Source organism: Galleria mellonella, unplaced genomic scaffold (genome assembly GCF_026898425.1).
Source record: "Galleria mellonella isolate WM207_F2 unplaced genomic scaffold, CSIRO_AGI_GalMel_v1 utg109, whole genome shotgun sequence".
Taxonomy (NCBI): Eukaryota; Metazoa; Arthropoda; class Insecta; order Lepidoptera; family Pyralidae; genus Galleria; species Galleria mellonella.
Window position 1 is genome coordinate 824,478 of NW_026441972.1, and position 20,811 is coordinate 845,288.

The 20,811-nt window shown below is 33.8% G+C and overlaps 1 protein-coding gene across 1 annotated transcript in view; it reads left to right on the forward strand.

The window, feature by feature from the left end:
* Positions 1 to 207: 207 nt before the first annotated feature.
* LOC113511178 (agrin) overlaps positions 208 to 20,811 on the forward strand; it is an 80,761-nt gene continuing 60,157 nt past the window's right edge. Inside the window, exon 1 of the mRNA XM_026894791.3 lies at positions 208 to 374. The gene's annotated coding sequence lies outside the window, so the exon portion shown is untranslated. The remainder of the gene's footprint in view (positions 375 to 20,811) is intronic.

Sequence of the window (20,811 nt, forward strand, 5' to 3'; positions counted from 1 at the left end):
CATTTTAGTGGAGAAAAAAAAAATGTGCGCATTCACGAATATACCAGGAGCGCATAACATCACAGAAGCATAGCTCTCGGCACCCAGCGCGCGTCAATTCGAAAACGCTTAGAAAACGTACAGCGGCTGCAGGCTCCTCATTAACCCAGAAAATGGTACGCAGCTTAAACCAGTGAAAGACGATGAAAACTAGTATACGATATATATTAGTTGAACGATCTGTGGGCCCGCACCCAGTCGATCTGCGTCCGCGGAGAAGGACGCACGTCCGTCGTGACAGTCGCGAGCCGCAACTTTAGACGTACGGTTCAATCGAAACTTTTCCAGACGTGTGTAGTGTTGTATCCCGCAAGTGAATTGGGAATATTTTTCGAGTAAGTTTTTTTTTTAGAAATATTTATAAAACATGTACGTTATTTTTATAATTATTTTATAAATTTAAAAAATTGTTTAATTTAAGAAAAGTATACCGTCAAACCAATAAATTTAAGACGTAAGTAAAATCATCTATTAATTATAATTCTCATTGAAAATGGTCCTTAAATATTTATAACCAAAAATTTTTATGTTACGAAAGCTTTAAAATCAAAACAGTCCCAGTCCAAACAAGTTCTGATACACATCTGGCCTCATTTCTTACATTTATATTCATAGAAATTGCACCTTCGTGTACTAACATGTACCCATAAATTCAAAATAGATGTCATGTATATAATATACAAGAAAGTATGATACGGTAAAATATTGCCTTGGGCAAAAATAAAAGTGATTTTAATAACATATTTTTATATGTACCTATGTTATGTTTTCGTATCTCAAATAATTTCATTATGGTTCGTTTAACTTCTGATCGCTGTATTTAATACGTTTATTTTCATTGTTAGTCTTATCATTAAATATTTTTTATTTACTTAAATATATATATTTTAATGTTAAAAGTTTCTATCTTTATATAAATCTATTGATTTTTCACTTTTCAAAATTGTCTCATACATACATGTTACTATATCAGTCACAAATCCTTTTAATAAAAAACATAGACTATAGAAAAATGGGCTAATAGGAACACATCCAAAGCCGTAAATATATTTTAAAACAAAAACTTTTTGACACTTTATGGTTTATCATTTATCATATGATTAATTAGTTAAGGATTCTTTTAAATGCAAAATATATGACCTAATTTAATGAAATTGTTAAATTACCTTTTGCAAAGAATAAGACCTTGGAGATTAATCATTAATTGATAAATAAATATCAAATAATGAATAGAATAGAATTGAATAATGTTGCAATCTTTATAAAAGAACAATAACTACTTTTGATTGATAATATTTATTTTGATAATAAAAATGTTGTATACCAAATTTCTAAGCAGTGTCCCTCTTAAAACATCACCAAAGCCTAACTGCGGTTGTCAACCTGCCTGCTAAGTGTAGCAACTACTGGCAAAACCCTCCTTATGGGTTAAGCAGTGGTCAAGTAATATGGTTTGGTATTGTATTTTAAACTGGCTAAATGTAACACCACATCTATTTTTTTATACAACTTAGAATGGCAAACAAGCTGACGGCCCACCTGATGGACAGTGGTAACCGTTGCCTATAGACATGAGTAGTACCATGGACATAACAGAGAATACTGTTTCGCCCATAATACCCCTCATGCGCTGCCATTCCTGAGGGCTCAGGTGTTAATCCTCTGTATCCTGTAAATTCACGCCATATCCCACCCTTCAAACCGTCAGCGTATACCGATAGCGCAGGCGGGGTTACCATCCCATTATCATACCCTTCAAACCGAAACACAACCATGCAAACACAACTGCTTTACGGTTGAAACACGAATGGAACAGAGGTACCCAAGCAATCGACTTTTGTACAAATTGCAAATAACTGATCATTTCATCGTCTTGTTAGATCGCGCAGACCTCCACTGTTGCTTGCATCTATATTTTAGTTATTTCTAACTACCATTATAGTTACTGCTATTACAGATATAACATTATATTATCTTTCATTATCATCATCATCATCATCATTACATATAATTTGATCCATTTTGGAATTAAATTTAATTAAGGTTTACAAGAAGCCTCACAGTGAATTCTTTTATTAATTTGACTCGTTATTTAATATAGAATTGTCTTAAATTTTATTATTTTGTAGTTTAATTATTAGCCTTCCGAGCGTCTCTTACTTTATATATATATGTCTGATTTTTTCACAGTTTAGATTACTTAATTAATACTTACTTACTACTTAATTTTAAGACGTATATGCAAAAATCTAAGTTTGAAGTTTCAGATTACGCAGCTGCTTCGAAATAACTAACTGTTACAATTTAAGTTCTTTTGTATTGTAAATCGTTTAGATTTGATTTAAAATTTATGAACGCACCTTGTATTCAATTTACGGTCAAAAGAAATTTAAACGCATTTATCTCTTATTAACATCTTATATAGAATAATGAGTTTAAATCCATTATACGGGACAGTTAAAGATTGCTCGTTTAAGAGTGAGGGTCAATCACCTTGAAAAGTTACGAATCGAATGAACGTAAGAGTGAAATAAATAAATATATATGTTGGTATGTTAAATGAAAAAAATGCTGGTGGATCATGGCTACTCAATGCTATTAGTAGAAAAAAGTAGGATCAATCTCAAAATTGAAAAACGAAAAAAGCAAAAAATTTGTATGCCTAAGTAATGTAAGGGAACAAACACATACTAAATTAGTCCTGTTGAGGCTTTTTTTAATGATTTTTCGTTTAATTATGTTAGGTAAATGATAATTTCAAGCAATAGAGATTATCAAATTAATTTTCATTATGATGAGGTTGTAAATTTTAGGAGATATAATGAAAAAAACTATATAATTAAATAATTAAAATACCTGCATTGTGAGCCTATAAACTACAGTTACAAATTTCAAATAATTTATAAAAATTTAAAACTCCAAACTAGGCATTTTGTAGTTTGTTCTTTTGAGGACGCTGCTAAATTTGGGATCTAATTTAAAGTTGTAAATAAAATTAGATCTCTGATAGTGTTTCGGTTGGATCAATCGATTAAATTAATGATAGACTTGTGAAAGACGTACAAGTACAGTAACTTTAATATTGAATAGAGTGAGAGCACAGATCATAGAGTATTACATTTAAAAATATTCGCTACATAGATAAATTGGATGGCACACTCATTTTCGCTTATTTTAAATAAGATTAGAAATGAATCTTTGGTAATTTAGTGTACCTATATTTACATAATTGTATATCTAAACATATAGGGAATAGCAACACATAAGAGCTGCTATGGGCGTAATAATGTCAAGTAATCTATCCAGTAATGTCCATGATGCTGGTCATGTACAAATGCAATAGTTGTCACTTTCCATCAGGTGGGCCGTCAGCTTGTTTGCCATTCTTAATATCGTAAAAAGATAGTGCTACAAAATGGAGATTTTAAATCACGTACCAGTAAAGCACGCACTACACAAGATGAGTTTAATTTAAAACATACTGTAGATCTTGCAGTAGAGCATTTGATATGCAAATGTGACTCGTTGCCAATTACAGGTATAAGTACTCTGGGAACGGTTTATAGGAAGCCAGAAGGTATCTTAAACCGCGAGACATTATAAGTTTAATAGATAAAATCAATATGATGATAGTGTAAGGCAAGAAGAAAAGTAAAATGATCCCAACGCATTGATTTACATTGGATTGTGTACTGATTCTATACGTGAAATAAATATAATCGTGTAATTTTCCTGCTTTGAGGATCCCGTAATGTAAGTAACTAGACACTGAAATGTGGCTTTTTGTAATTTTCTAAAACTTTCACATCTCTATATGCTAGTACCGTTTGTTCTCGATTATTAAGATTGACAGATGATTACTGTTGATCGACAATCATTTGCTTTAAAGTTGCTTTCTTGCAAACGTTAACATTTCTCATATCCGAGACTTGGCAGGAACATTACATATCAGAATATTTTATCATGTGGTATACATTCTTTATTTAAAGTGTAGAGTGTACATAATTATTTGGTATGATCAATATATTATTTTGTTCTAAAGAAATATAGAATATTTAATGAAACGAAGAAAGAAAGGAAACGTTTATTGCTAGAATCAAAATAGTAATATACTTAATTTTGTTTAGTTAATATACTTCGAGCTATTACATTATTCGTAAAAGTTATGAACACACTTGAAATATCGTACTCCTATTATAAAGAGCATCAAAGTTCATATATATATATGTAAGATTTCTTAGGTGTTGAGTATAATAAACTTCATTCCCACATCTTTTCATCCATGTGCTGCATTCTTAGATGGAAAACTTTCTGGTGGTCAGTGAATGTTGGTCACACAGATTAGCGAAGCATTTTAAAGTGTGTGATTACAACATTATTGAGAGTCTTGGTATATGTATGATCTATTTGATCTTGGCTAATCTCCAGTTACAAACGCGTGATTTTATTCCAGTTTGTAATATGTTGGAATGAAATGGAAAATTTCCACCCTTCATTTGCTATTCTTTCCACATGCTTGATCTTATATAGTATGTCCTTTCTTATTTTTGCGTCAATACTTTCATTCAAACGATGTCGCTCTTGCATTATATTGCATTACGAACGCAGTTTCACAGTATTGATTGTTTTGCAGATTCTTTGCAGTGCTCGCATTTTAATCACATCAACTACTTTCGTTTTTACGTATCTAATTAATGTAATTGAATTAAATAGCAATGATAACTGAGTTCAACAACGACAGATTGCAGTCTGTTGGTTCTAAGGTTATATCTAAAGCTAGGATATGATTGTTGATATGGCTACCAAATTTTTCAAACATACTTGGATGATTTAAAAATTACTCAGAGAAGACTTAAAACTATTATCCTGTGAGCTGCATTAAGACCTTTTTTCGAATATAATAGATGCAGCCTAGAAACTTTTGACTTCTGAAAGAGCCACGTTGACATGAAAGTAACATAATGCTTTTAAACCCTGCCTAAAACTTTCCCTTACGACTACAGCATTGGGTTCTTCACAAAAGGGTATATTAAGGTTTTTCGATTGTCGGTAACAAGCGCGTGAAATTCCTGGTTTTGCAGGCGTCCATAGACTACGGTAACTCCGTTTACCATCAGACGGGCTATATCCTTGTTTGCCACCACAGTAGTATAAACAAAATTAGTTACAGACACCAGAAGATTTTTAACTTTCAGTGACAATTCAACTTTTACCTCGTCTTGTAATTTCTTGAATACACTAATTGAAATTTCTCAGCATTTATATTACGATGTATAGAGTCGTACACGAAAAATACTGTATTTAATAATCCAGTTTTTTACAGAAAGAATATAGTACTAAAATATTGTTGTAACACTAATAGTTATGTCGGGATTTGATTGTAATCAGTTCATTTGAATTTATTCACCGTTATGTACCCAACGTGCACCCAACTCATTACTGGATTAAATAATCTTGTAAGTTTCTCCTTTAACGGTTAAATGTACTTTTTGTCATATCCATTAATCTTTACAACAGAAAAGATAACAATATAGTGTTTTATTATTTTACTTTTTATTTTTGTTTTTTTTTTGTTGTATTTGCATGGCTGTGTTTCGGTTTGAAGGGATTTTTTTTTGATGAGTGAAAATGGTATGGTAACCCCGCCTGCGCTAACGGGATACGCTGGCGGAATACCAGTGAAGGGTGATAGATGAGAATGAAAACAGGCCAGTTAGCCCATCATGATGAATTCATCAGGAATTAACCATGATAGTTTCCAGGGGGAACCGCGTGGAGGTCGACCTGTTTGGGTATATTGTTAGCAATGGGATTCTCAGTCTCCATTACTAACAATCCCTTTCCCCCCCGGTTTAAAGGGTTTTTTTTTTGGTGGATGAAAATGGAATGGTAACCCCGCCTGCGCTAATGGGATACGCTGGCGGAGCACCAGTGAAGGGTGATAGATGAGAATGAAAACAGGCCAGTTAGCCTATCATGATGAATTCATCAGGAATTAACTATGATAGTTTCCAGGGGGAACCACGAGGAAGTCGATCTGGTTGGGTATATTGCTAGCAATGGGATTTTAGTCTCCATTACTAACAATCCCTTTCCCCCCGGTTTGAAGGGTTGGATATGGTGTGAATTTACAGGGTACAGACGAATAACACCTGAGTCCTCAGGAATGGCAACGCATGGGGCGGTCGCATGGGCGAAACAGTATACTCTGTTATGTTCATGGTACTGCTCATGTCTATAGACAACGGTTACCACTTTCTATCAGGTGGGCCGTCAGCTTGTTTGCCATTCTAAGTTGTATAAAAAAAAACTTTTTATTTCAACATTTTATACACAGTGTAACTCTATGTACATTTGATGGACTTAACACCGGACTGTGTTCTCTACCAGTCGCCCATTAGGCAAACTGAGAAACAAGTAGGCGGTTATTGAATTAAGGAAATATAAAAAGTCAATTATAAACATATAAACATACACATAATATGATAAACAAATTAATATATAAATAATAAACTGTATTAGAAAACCAAATGAATTAATCTATGCCTCAATTAGAGTAACCAGTAAGGTTAAGTTTAAAAGGAAAGTGAAAAAAAAAAATGTAGTTAAATAATGTTAGTTAATTTAGTTGTGTATGTTTATTATAAATGTAGGAAAATTTTTAATCAGTGTGATGACTAGCAGTGCATTATACATATATTATATTTATTAATTAATAAGATCACCAACTTAAGATACAGTGAAGTATTTCAATACAATACACTAGTGGATTAGGTCTAACTGTTCTTACATTTAAAGATAACTGTAGCATGCTTTATATTTGGGAAACATTAATAAATGATAGGGTACAGAGGAATAACACCTGAATCCTCAGGAATAGCAACGCATGGGAGGTATCATGGGCGAAACAATATACTCTATTATGTCCATGGTACTGCTCATGTCTATAGGCGACGGTTACCACTTTCCATCAGGTGGGCCGTCAGCTTGTTTGACATTCTAAGTTGCATAAAAAAAACACAATTTATCCTTGTAATAGTTTGCTGTAGAGAAAGTATTTCTTCAGTATTGAATTAAGAAAGGTCGAAACAATGACAATAATATGAACACTTACTATAGTATTTTTCACATGAAACTTATTACATCTGAAAAAAAATATATAAATTAATTATTTTAGATGTATTCTAACCGGCTATTTTGTATGTGTGAATTTTGAAGTAGGAAAATTATTAAAATAGATAGGTACTGCTCATTTCTATACCACGGTTACCACTTTCCATCAGGTGGGCCGTCAGCTTGTTTGACATTCTAAGTTGCATAAAAAAATAGAGAATTTTAGATGGGGTATCAAGATAAAAGATACTGCAATTTTTAAGTTGAAATTTCTACCAATTTTTAAAATAAAGCTTCAGAAATACAACTATGAGAATATGTGTGGTGACGAATTAAAGAATTTACCACAATTGTTTCCATGGGAACTGCGTGGAGGTCGACCTGATAGGGTGTATTACTAGCAATGACGATATTAGACTCCATTATTTTATTTTTTATGCAACTTAGAATGGTAAACAAACTAACGGCCCACCTGATGGAAAGTGGTAACCGTGGTATAGACATGAGCAGTACCATGGACATAACAGAGTATACTGGTTCGCCCATGACACACCCCATGCGATGCCATTCCTGAGGACTCAGTTTTATTCCTCTGTACCCAGTAAATTACTAATTATTAACAATCTTATCACCCCGAGATAACAGGTCGGTATGGAAGCTTCGAGAATAGTGTATAGATAAAAAAAAAATGATAGGCACCTGAACGAAACACTAATAAGAGGAAGATTTAGGCCAGATTGACTTATGACATAGTTAAATTTAATTTAAATTTCGGGGGCGTCACTGGTGCCCGCTGAGAACAGTATAACGGGTTCGAATCCGTGCCTGCTATTGTTAATGTAAACTGCAATAATTCACGATCCTTCAACGCTGATAGGTGACGTAAAGGTCAGTGATCAGTGGGTCTCGATGATGAAAAAGATGTTGCAGGTTTTTTGTACAATTTTTTTTGTATTTTACTAATATAATAAAATTGTAAAGAGTCTGTACATAGGAGATATTTTAGAAAAAAATGTGTGAGGGTTTTAGAAATCTCAACAATAATTTGTAGAAGTTTTGTCTATCTATCTGTCTGTTTATTCCGGCATCATATAAAAACTACATAACCAAATTGAATGCGGTTTTCACAGTTGTATTTCCAAAGATCTTTTTTAAAAAATGATATATTTTCTAATTTACGTGACATGTAGAAGTGGTTTGTTTCCTTGATTTTTTTTAACTTCTGAACGTAACGCGTGCATAGGGAGACTTTGTACAAAAGTCGATTGCTTGGGTACCTCTGTCCCATTCGTGTTTCAACCGTGAAGCTGTTGTGTTTGCATGGCTGTGTTTCGGTTTGAAGGGTGGGATATGGCGTGAATTTACTGGGTACAGAGGAATAACACCTGAGTCCTCAGGAATAGCAACGCATGGGAGGTATCATGGGCGAAACAGTATACTCTGTTATGTCCATGGTACTGCTCATCTCTATAGGCGACGGTTACCACTTTCCATCAGGTGGGCCGTCAGCTTGTTTGCCATTCTAAGTTGTATATAAAAAAAAGTAATAGGCAAAAAATAGTTCAGATAATATAAATGAAATAATGTCCGTATTGTTTTCGAATTTTAGCTAAAAACTCTTTTAGTCGTAGATATTTTTTCATCAAATTCAAAAATACATTTAATTAAATAATTATTTTTATAGATGTTACTTCATATGACCAATCTTTAGTCTCTCGATTCCATAAATACTGTTTTCCTTTACTTCATTTTTTTATACGTCTTAGAATGGCAAACAAGCTAACAGTCCACCTGATGGAAATTCATATCGTATTTTTTTTTTTAATTCAATATCTAAATTTTAAAGGTAAAAGAAAGCTTTCATTTCTAAATTCCGCCATTATAAAATAAATATAAATATAGGTAAAATTAGATTCACAGAAAATGTGTCAATGCTGTCAATAACATTATAGGAGAATACAAACGTTAATATGATTAAAGGCATTGAATTATATCCAAAGTTGAAATCAAAACCTGATGAAGGAATTCGTGGAAAATTCATTATCATCCTTATTACAATGTTATAAATATGAACGTGTGTTTGTTTGTTACCTTTAACGGTTTAATTTAAAATCACGGTTAGAGATGAGATCTAAAATGAAAAATTTACCATTTTGAATTTTTTGATGAAATAATAACGCAATTACCTATGCACTTTTACTATCTTGTGATGGTATTAAAAATTGGCAACGGTAAACCATTGTTCCTTGATAGTAGGTATATAGATAATTACACATGAACCAGTCACTATTCATGAAGTTTACAAAGAAATTCGAATCGACTTTTGTTTTTTTTAAGCTCCACATGTGTAGTCTGGCTCAAGTAAGAAAGATGAAATGCTGATAATTTGAGTGTGTGTGTATGCGTGCATGTATGTGTGTACACACACACACACACACACACACACACACACACACACACACACACACACACACACACACACACACACACACACACACACACACACACACACACACACACACACACACACACACACACACACACACACACACACACACACACACACAAACACACACACACACACACACACACACACACACACCAACACACACACACCCCAACACACACACACCCCAACACACACACCAACACACACACACACCAACACACACACACGCTCGCACGCACGCACGCACGCAACCACGTACGTTTTTTTTATTATACGAGTATTAATAATCTAGGCTATGATAATTTGTAGGTAAAGAAATTATTGTTCGATTAGGTTTAAGTTTATTAAATTTCTTGATTACAACATTGTGTTAATTGGACTAATATAACAGTAGGTGCAATATAGAAACTTCATACATTTTTAGTTTTTTATTATTTATTTATTTATTCTTCATTGCACCACTTGAAGAATAATGGAAATATATATACACATATATTTATATATACGTAAAGTACAAAAGGTAGTTTTATCGCTAAAGCAATCTATTCCAAACAATCTTCTATTTTTAATTTATATTTTTTTATGTCAAATAACATAAACGTTAAGCCGTCATCTTACAACATTAGAAGTCTTCTTTTAATCTTATTTTTTTTTAAGTGTCATACAATTACACCAATCATACTTTTTTTCCTATTGAAGGGTCCCGTAATTGATCACTATCTCACCTGATGGAAAGCGATGCTGTGGTCTAAGATGGGGCTCGCGGGCCCACGAATATTCACACAAAATTCATATTTGCTTTAAATTGGTGTAGATTATATTTGGATGGAAAAACATAAACAGAGAGGAAGTTCCATTCCTTGGCATACATAAAGCTTGCAGATGCATACAGCATGATAAAGGAAGACGCAAGCATTTCGTGCATATATATGGTATGTCTTCGACGTAAAGGTGAAGGTTCTCGTCCTGTCTGGTCGTCTAAGAACAAGCGGGCAAAGCTGCAGCACATCATGTATACAGCAAATTGCCGCCGCTTGAGCTGTTTTTTTTTTTGGTGGGTGAAAATGGTATGGTAACCCCGCCTGCACTAACGGGATACGCTGGCGGAGCACCAATGAAAGGTGATAGATGAGAATGAAAACAGGCCAGTTAGCCCATCATGATGAATTCATCAGGAATTAACCATGATAGTTTCCAGTGGTCGCTTGAGCTGTTAAAATGTCAAAAGACAACAAACAAAGTAATTTTCTCAATTATAAATTCGTGTCAAAAAAAAACGTTTATCCTCAAAAATTACATTTACAAATCCAGCATAAACTTGACATTGACATCTATCTCTCGTCTGACAGACGGGTAGCGTGTACGAAGCCAAAAAAAAATGTATACCGGAACACTTGTAACAAGGCTGAGGCGAGACAAAGTTCAGCCATAACCTGACCCGACCTAACTCAACCCACAAATCAAAGCTAGACGAACGTCGTTTATAAAAGTAGAAAGTAAATAGACATGCCTTAAAGAAATACACAAAATGGGTACCCAAAAAAAAAAAAAATATAGAAGCAAGAATCAATTGAATGGACGACCTTAATCTTAGTATTGACGATTGGAGATCCGACCCACTAATAAATTGTTCAGATTGAATTAATTTGAATACTTATTGGCGGCAATTGGAAACCAATTTAGAGCAGTGAAATTCTTGAATCGGTTAGTTTTAAACGTGATTCTGGTTTGTGTGGGTATTGTTAAGAATTAGATGCAATGATTGTGCCTTTTTGAATGTTCTGATTGTATTTATTTATTTATTTAAAGGAACACCGACAGCATATTGCGTTATAACGCATATAACAAATATTAAATACGATACAATATTAATACACATGCCTATTAAAGGTATTCACAACATTTGCTTTAACATAATTATATAGTATGAAATGAAGTAAACAATTTTAAGGGATTAAATAACACTAGACTACAAATATTTTAAGTTGCGTTATTAGTTATAGAAATATACATGTGACCTGAGTTGTGAGCAATATAAGTAAATACGATTATAAGTGAATTAAATTAACAAATATTAAAAAATATATATATACATATTATAATTTTAAAATTGTTGTATAAAAAAAGAATAAGATAGGGATGTGAAAAAAATTTTTTTTTTATTATTAATTATTAATATCTCCCTGCTGAGATTATCCATAGAGATAACGGTATGGGGTTCTTCAAAAAGGTTTCTTCAGAGTCGGCAACGCGCACGTGACACTTCCAGTGTTGCAAACGTGTATTGACTACAGTGACTGTTTATCTTTAGACGGGCTGTACGCTTGTTTGCCATCTTACTGGTATAAAAGAAATACCTCTGGATACGTCATCTAATACCAAACTAAGCAGATTTTGTACTATTAAATCCATCCAAAGGTTGCCTGAAAGAGATCGCTTTTAGCGATGAGGTCGCCCATTGTTTTCTCATTGTGATTATTTCTTGTAATTGTTTATATTTATAATAAGTTTATTATTGTAATCTTTTTGAGGAAACAATAAAGTATATATATCTATCTATAAAACTAGACAATGATATATATATATATATATATATATATATATATATATATATATATATATATATATATATATATATTGATAACACCCAGACCTATACTAACAGAGACATACTCATAAATATAAATATTTGTATTGTACAAAAATTGAATCTATGATCGGAGTATTGGAAGATAAAGCAATATGTCAAACCACTATACTATATATTATGTATTCATAAATTTTCTACTCAAGATTCAAGATGATTTATTTGTAAAGCATGCATGATTGCCGTGTAGTTGCAACTAAGAATATGGCACCTTTCCTTTCTCGTGCGTGTCGTAAGAAGCGACTAAGGCAGTTAAATGGTCAAGGGATGGGCAACAGCGTAGCTAGTTGCTAACCTGCCTGCCAAGCGTGGCAATTACTGGAAAAACCAACCGAGGAGCAGTGACTGTATTATAAATCTAATAAGCAGTACGGAGTACAAAAATCCTGTATCCTGTGGCTTTTCCCACACGAACCATATAAAGTATATTAAATTTAAAAATAATTTAAAGTTAAAAATTTAATTCAGAAAAATAAATTATAAATTATATGAAATGCTGTGAATAGACGTGCCCATCTTGTATGTGTATGATAAAAGATATACTATACAGGAAACAACTTTATTTGTGTTTTTATTTTTTGTCAAAAACGAAATAGTTTATTTTATTTATTTAATACTTCACTTTATTGTACACATTAGTTATAAAAATATGACAGAGGTAAACAAAAGTACAAAGGCGAGCTTAACTCTGATAGAGTTTTCTTCCAGCAACACCCAAAGTGGAAAGGAGCATCAATGTCAATAGTTTTTATTTTGTTAATAATCTTTTTTACATTGGACAGGATATAACCTATCTGTGTATCAAATTTCATTTAAAACCATACAGTAATTTTAATAAAATATTATAATGTATCAAAAACTAGTGTGTGGATTAAAAGATATAGATGGAGTGATAGACAGACGAGACTTTGCACTATTTAGAGAAGAATAAAAGATTTCTCTAAATTAAATCATTTTGGAGAAATTAAAATCACAGTGAAGTTATCACAGAGATGGTCTTTAAAACAATGCTTGGACTATCACAACAGTCGTACAGAGGGAATTCACATTCGAATGTCTTAATTAATGAGACAATGGGAGAGAAATTTTATGAGAAGTATGTTAACAAGTGTAAGTAGTCTAAATATATATTTTTTAACATAATTCAATTATTCTCAAACGACCTTAAAAAGAAGGAGGTTTACACACACAGGACACTCTTGCATTACCTTTGAAATTTGCAGGTGCCCATGGGCGATGGTATTTACTTACAATTAGGCAAGCTGCATGCTCGTTTGCCTCTCATGTTATAAAAAATTGAAACTGATTTTGCGAGTCCTGGTTCGATGTTTATTTCTAGTTTTGTTTCTATCATCTAAAAGGTCACTTCGACCATGGCAATACTCGTAATATGGGATCAATACGACCATAGAATTCGGAGCACGGCATGGTCAATAGACCACCTGAGCATTTTCATGGTTCAAAGGAGAGTGGTAACAGTTTGTTATAATTTGTGTGGTAACATAACAGAGCGTAACGCGTCAACTAGTAAAACACTTCGCGTGGAACGAAACCGAGGTTCTGAGCTGTGATCTTTATAAACGTACTGCTAGTTAACGTTGTGGTTATGATCACGATATGAAGATCATTATTATATAGATCTTACTAAGTATAGTATATACTGTTACAATTTTTTTTTATTTATTTTATTTATTCATTAGTACAAATATGTGTACATGGCGGACTTAATGCTAAAAGCATTCTCTCCCAGTCAACTATAGGGAAGTGTCAGAATACTCGAATGCGGTACTACTAATTATTGATATACATATATACTAAAATTACATATATAAACGAATAAATATATATGAATAACAAATATACTTACACATATATGATATATACTATATTATACACGAAATTGAGAATAATATAAAGCACTTACTGTTACAATTTTATTATATTAGTATCGAATACTAATATAATAAAATTGTAAGAGTAACTAGACGATGTTTGGATATGGGAGATGTTTAAGAAAAAATAATATGAGGGATCTTTATAAGATCAATAAATGCGATTCATGATACGCCACATAATGATAATCTTACGCATACTAATATAATAAAATTGTACAAGTAATTAGACGATGTTTGGATATGGGAGATGTTTAAGAAAAAATAATATGAGGGATCTTTATAAGATCAATAAATGCGATACATGATACGCCACATAATAATGATCTTACTAATACTAATATAATAAAATTGTACGAGTAATTAGACAATGTTTAGATATGGGAGATGTTTAAGAAAAATTTATATGAGGGATCTTTATAAGATCAATAAATGTAATTTATATATAAATACTAATATAATAAAATTGTACCTTGTATCTAAATCTCTTATTTCCCATTATGGATAATCGTAATGAATCATAATAGTATTAAATAGTAAAAACTGCATTTCTAACTGCAGTGCACATAACGGTGCAGTCTGTCTGTTATGCTGTGTAGGAAATGAAACACGCGTCAAAATTTAATATTCATCACGTTTTTTTCTCCGGCTGTAAATTTTTTAACAGTTATGTAGTGTTTTATAAGATTACTACATAGAAGCGTTAGAGCGTGTCTTGATAAACGTTGCCCATACTACACATTTGTACAAAATCATTCGATTTATACGAGGTTTGTCCGGAAAGTACGTATAAAAGTTTTTTAAAAATTTTATTTTACAATTATTCAGGTAAATTTTTATCCCCTTCAAAGTACTCTGTGACATAATGCACTTGTGCCAACGCCGTTTCCACTGTATATATAAAGTCCTAATGGTTGTAGGTTTCTCAGCTGCCCCGTCGTAGCTTTTTTTATCTCATTTATGTCCCCCAAATGCCGCCCCCGAAGTACCAATTTGGTTTTTGGGAACAAGAAGAAGTCACACGGGGCCAAATCCGGCGAATATAATGGAATTTTTACTCAAAAACTCACGGACAACAAGAGAGGTGTGGGCAGGGGCATTGTCGTGGTGAAGAATCCAACGCCCCTCTCGCGCCAATTCTGGACGAACTCGTGCCACACGAGCTTTGAGGCGTCTGAGCACATCGACGTAGAATTTTCCATCAACTGTCTGGCCTGGAGGGACGAATTCTTGATGGACAATCCCCCGAACATCGAAAAAAACAATCAACATTGTCTTGACATTTGAGCGGGATTTTCTTGATTTTTTTGTTCGTGGTTCCCCGGATGTCTTATCGAATTAGATCGGCAAAAATTTCACGGCCATTCTTGCCGAGTTTCGAGAGAAACTTGATTACGACGCGCTGCTCTTCAACGGAAGCGGGCTCCATGCCGACGGGGTTTCGTTAAGATAACTTCACAGATGGCGTGACAAGCCAGCACCGCACGGCGGTCAGACCAGAACTGAAGCATTGTTAGGGACATAAAGGGGTCCTGCGCTTACCTGGCCTCCCCACTCCTCTTTCTCGCATTCCAGAACACTTTTATACGAACTTTCCGGACAGATTTATAAAGATTTGAATGTTTTTAAAAGAATTTAAGGATTCTAATCTTAACTTCGATCTAAAAACATAATTCTATGTTTAGAGACTTTTTGTATTTACTCTGTGATATTATATATCTTTTAAACAGGTGGACTGATGATGAAAATCTATTAAAGATGTTTTTGTTTTACACAACTTAGAATGGCAAACAAGCTGACGGCCCACCTGATGGAAAGTGGTAACCGTCGCCTATATGGTAGACATGTGCAGTACCATGGACATAACAGAGTATACTGTTTCGCCCATAATACCTCTAATGCGTTGCCATTCCTGAGGATTCAGGTGTTATTCCTCTGTATCCAGTAAATTCACGCCATATCCCACCCTTCAGACCGAAACACAGTCATGCAAACACAACTGCTTCACGGTTGAAACACGAATGGGACAGAAGTACCCAAAGCAATCGACTTTTGTAGAAAGTCTCCCTCTGGTAAATCTATTAAAGATTCAATTAACTAGAGGAAAACATTGTACAAAAGTCGTTTGCTTGGGCATCTCTATTTATTTCTTGTTCTCATTCATATTTCTACCGTGAAACAGTTGTGTTTGCATGGTCGTGTTTCGGTTTGAAGGGTGGGATATGGCAGTGAATTTACAGGGTACAGAGGAATAACACCTGAGTCCTCAGTAATGCCAACGCATGGGGGTATCATGGGCGAAACAGTATACTCTGCTATGTCCATGGTACTGCTCATGTCTATAGGCGACGGTTACCACTTGCCATCAGGTGGGCCGTCAGCTTCTTTGCCATTCTAAGTTGCATAAAAAAACTTGGATAATGGTTAAACAGCAATGTTAAATTAAACCAACTGTAAGTGTTTCATAAATATTTAATTTATCATGCATCTTTTGCCGTGTGGTTCTGGCATAAAATGGGCTATCCCTACCTTTTCTGTGGGTGTTGTAAGAGGCGACTGAGGAAGTTTAATGGTCAAGAGATAGGCAGCGGCGTCATTTTTAAAACATCACCGAAAGCCTAACTGCAGTTGCCAACGTACTTGCCAAGCGTGGCAACTACTGGCAAACCTCTCCTTTATTGGAAAAACCTATGTTCAACAGTGGACAGTCAACGATTGATGTGACGAAGCGGCTCCGTATAAAGTTGTATTAATTAGTTTTTTTTTTAATAATTTCTTTTTATCTGCAATTAAATAACTCATTCGTTTTAACGAGACACCGACAATTCATTCATTTCATACAATTGATAGTAAAGGGGCCGACAACAAAATCGATTTTAATTACATAGCAAATTGTAGTAAATGGTTACAAGCCTTTTTTTCTTTTCATTCACCTGGCGCGCGTTGACCTGTTGAGAACTAGTTAAGAGTTGATAAAACGATAAATTTAATAAAAATATATAAATACTATGCTATAGAGAGATGTTTAGCTCGGAGTTTCTTTTTGTAATAGAAATCTGAAACGAGGATATCCGCAAAAGAACCAAAGTAACAGATATAGCCTGAAGGATAAGTAAGCTGAAGTGGCAATGGGCTGGTCATATAGCTCGAAGAACTGACAACTGATGGAGAATAAAGCTTCTTCAGCATCGATCCCGTACAAGCAAACGCAGAGTAGGACGATCCTCCACTACACGGAGTGACGATCTCAAATGCATTGCAGGGAGTCAGTAGATGCAGGTAGCTCAGGACCGTTTCCTAATGGCAGTCTATGGGGTCTTTTTTTTAATGAATGATAATGGTATGGTAACCCTGCCTGCGTTATCAGTACCTATACACTGGTGGCAGTCTATGGAGGAGGCCTACGTCCAGCAGTGGACGGGTAATGGCTGAAATGATGATGATGATATAAATACGCTCACGAGTATAATCCGTGACGGGGTAGTCACAGGCATTTGTCTGTGTCATTTGTCACTGTTTTTTTATGGTAAACGTAACATAGAATATATTTACATTTTGCTAAGTATCTTAGAATGTAACATGGTAACTGTATTTCAGTTTGAAGTACGTGATATGTAGAACAATGGGTGATCCCGGGTTGAGATATATTAGATAGATCCAAACATCTTTACACACTATTACATTGACCACGGCTAGTGTAATCTTGTAAAAAGTCGAGATAATTCAGGCAAATGATTATAGTTTATTTAAATGATGGCCATGTGGTTCCAGCATAGAATAGGTCACGCCGTCCTTTCCCGTGGATGTTGTGGCAAAATCCCTCAAGAGGGAAGCTTATGTTTAGCATTGAACACTTAAAGGCTGACATGAAATCTAAATGATGACGTAAATTCTCGTCTTTCATAAAAGATAAAATTTTAACATGTACAGTATAAGTAGGATAGTAGGATCTCTATAAATAAAAAGCTTTGTTCTCACCGAGTCACAGTCTAGTTAGAGAGAATCCAACATTTCTTTATTTTGTGAATGAAATACAAATAATACGTGTAAAGAAGGAAATGAGTTTTAACAACTCTATAGAATATTAATTACTGACCATTCCAGTTGTCCGCTATCTCGATGGCAGATGTCACTTGTTCGCATCGACTATTTATTAAATCTGCTCACATATGTTTGACGATCATTAGTTTGTTTTAAACATCAATCAGGGTATGTATACATTGCATATATTATCATAAATAACAGAATTATAATACTGCTACGTTGTGTTTATAATTCGACTCAATTTATAATAATTTGGTATCAAAAATATTATTTTGTTGTATATAAGGTAGATAGATATAATGGAAAAAATAAATTACATATAATTGTATCAATAAAATATTAAATAAAAAATAATAAAATTAACTTGCAAAGATTTATGCGGAAAACATTCTTTACTACATTAAATTTGTTTTAGGGAAAGATTTCTAATAGAGTTTTTTATATAAATTATATATTTAAATATAAAATTATTAACACAATTACATTCGAAAATTACTCTAGTATTAGAATAGTCTATTTATAGAACAATTAAATATAATCAAATAAAACTAAATACCTAGTAAATAGCTCGCCTAATCGACAATAAGCCCGGCTCAATGCATACAACGCGCGGGTCAGTGCTCTCTGCAGTAATTGAATTCATGCAGAAACTTATCCAACCGCTAAATCAGTACCGTAAAGTGTACTTTCCGCTGCTTACCAACAAAACTGTTTATTGTCGAGTTAATACGGACCAAACAGAAGTGGACCTAGGAAAGTACCCTGTGGCACACCGATTCTATCCGCTGAATACGAGATGGGAATCTTAAATTTTCGCTTCGAAATACGTTTCTAGCCGGCCTAGAATACCTTTTAGTGAATACCAACTTGTTTCTGATCTCGGCAACTTGGCTAGTGTGGCCCGAGAATGCTTGATGTATGCTGTGGAAAGCGTGTTAGGGATTCACTCATTGTTTATAAAACAATCCGTGTCGCGGTTACAAAGTTGCGAATTTCATTGATGCTATGGCCAGTATAACTTTGATTATCAAATTGTTTTATTTGTATTGATCGTTTGAACATTATATTACTGTTATAAAGGAAGTATTGTTAGAAAAAAAAGCAGTAGTTTGGTTTAATTATAGTCCACAAAAAAAAGTAACTTTAATTGTGGCAAAATATTTTAATTTTGATTTCTGAACTAAATTACTGATTTGATTTTAATAAAATTTCTATGGGATTTATCTGTTTGTACATATCCATAACGATAAGAAATGAAATTTCAAAATCGGTTTACAACTAACGGAATTATGAGGTAACGAACATTATAAAAGACATACGACCGTATTGAGAATCTTCTACTTTTTTAAGTCGGTTGAAAATAGCTATTAATGATGACAAGACTTGGGCGGAATATTGAATAAACAATTAAGTACAAAAACCACTTAAATAAAAACAAAATTATATAGAATAATAAAAAGAATTTTGATTGCTATTACTTTCTCTTTTGTCAATGGTTAAAAATGGTCGTTATTTTAATAATGTTAAAGATATCATAGAATAATTTACGTTCTAATATAATTATCAGTTTTGGTTTCTCGTAAACAAATTGTATGCGTTAATAAATACAGTTAAAATAGAATTAATTTACTGAATCTATATTATGCATAGCCGCTATGCAATTTACGATAACTCACCATAGAGAGACTTTGTACAAAAGTCGTTTGCTTGGGCACCTCTGTCTTATTCGTGATTCAACCGTGAAGCAGTTGTGTTTGCATGGCTGTATTTCGGTTTGAAGGGTGGGATATGGCGTGAATTTACTGGGTACAGAGGAATAACACCTGAGTCCTCAGGAATGGCAACGCATGGGGGGTATCATGGGCGAAATAGTATACTCTCTTGATGATGCAGATGGGCCGTCAGCTTGTTTGCCATTCTAAGTTGTATAAAAAAAAAAAATACCGCTAATTTAAATTCATCACAACGTACTGCTGTACAATAGGCGTGAGATCGAAGATTCGTGTTACATTCAATTCTATTATATTGAAAATTATCACGCTGAATTATCATTGAATTGAAATTTTAAATTATTGTCGTCGCTTTTGTACATCTGGCCATAATCGCGGTCAAATGCCACACTATATTAACTCCTATCGGTATGCAGTAAGGTTCATTACTGCTTGCGCAAACCTGATCGCGCTGCAGTTGAAAATAGATGCAATTTCGATCCATTGTACTGCGATTAATATTGTGCGAATAATGTAGTGTGTGATCAGAGGTGAAGAATTAGCATTTCCCTAACATACAATGTACAAGGGAGAATGTTTCTGTAACCATTCGTGTTTATGCTGTGAAGCAGTTGCGTTTGTATGGTTATGTTTTTGTTTGAAAGGTCTTTTTTTAATGGATTATTAAGGGAATGGTAACCCCGCCTGTGCTATCGGTATACGCTGGCGGAGCACCAGTGAGAGATGACAGGTGACGATGAAAACAGGTCAGTTAGCCTGTCGTGACGAATTGCACTAGCATTAACCACAATGGTTTCCAGGGGGAACTGTGAGGAGGTCGACTTGATAGAGTATATTGCTAGCCATGTGGCTGTTATACCCCATTAATAACAATCCCTTTCCCCCTTAGATAGTTGT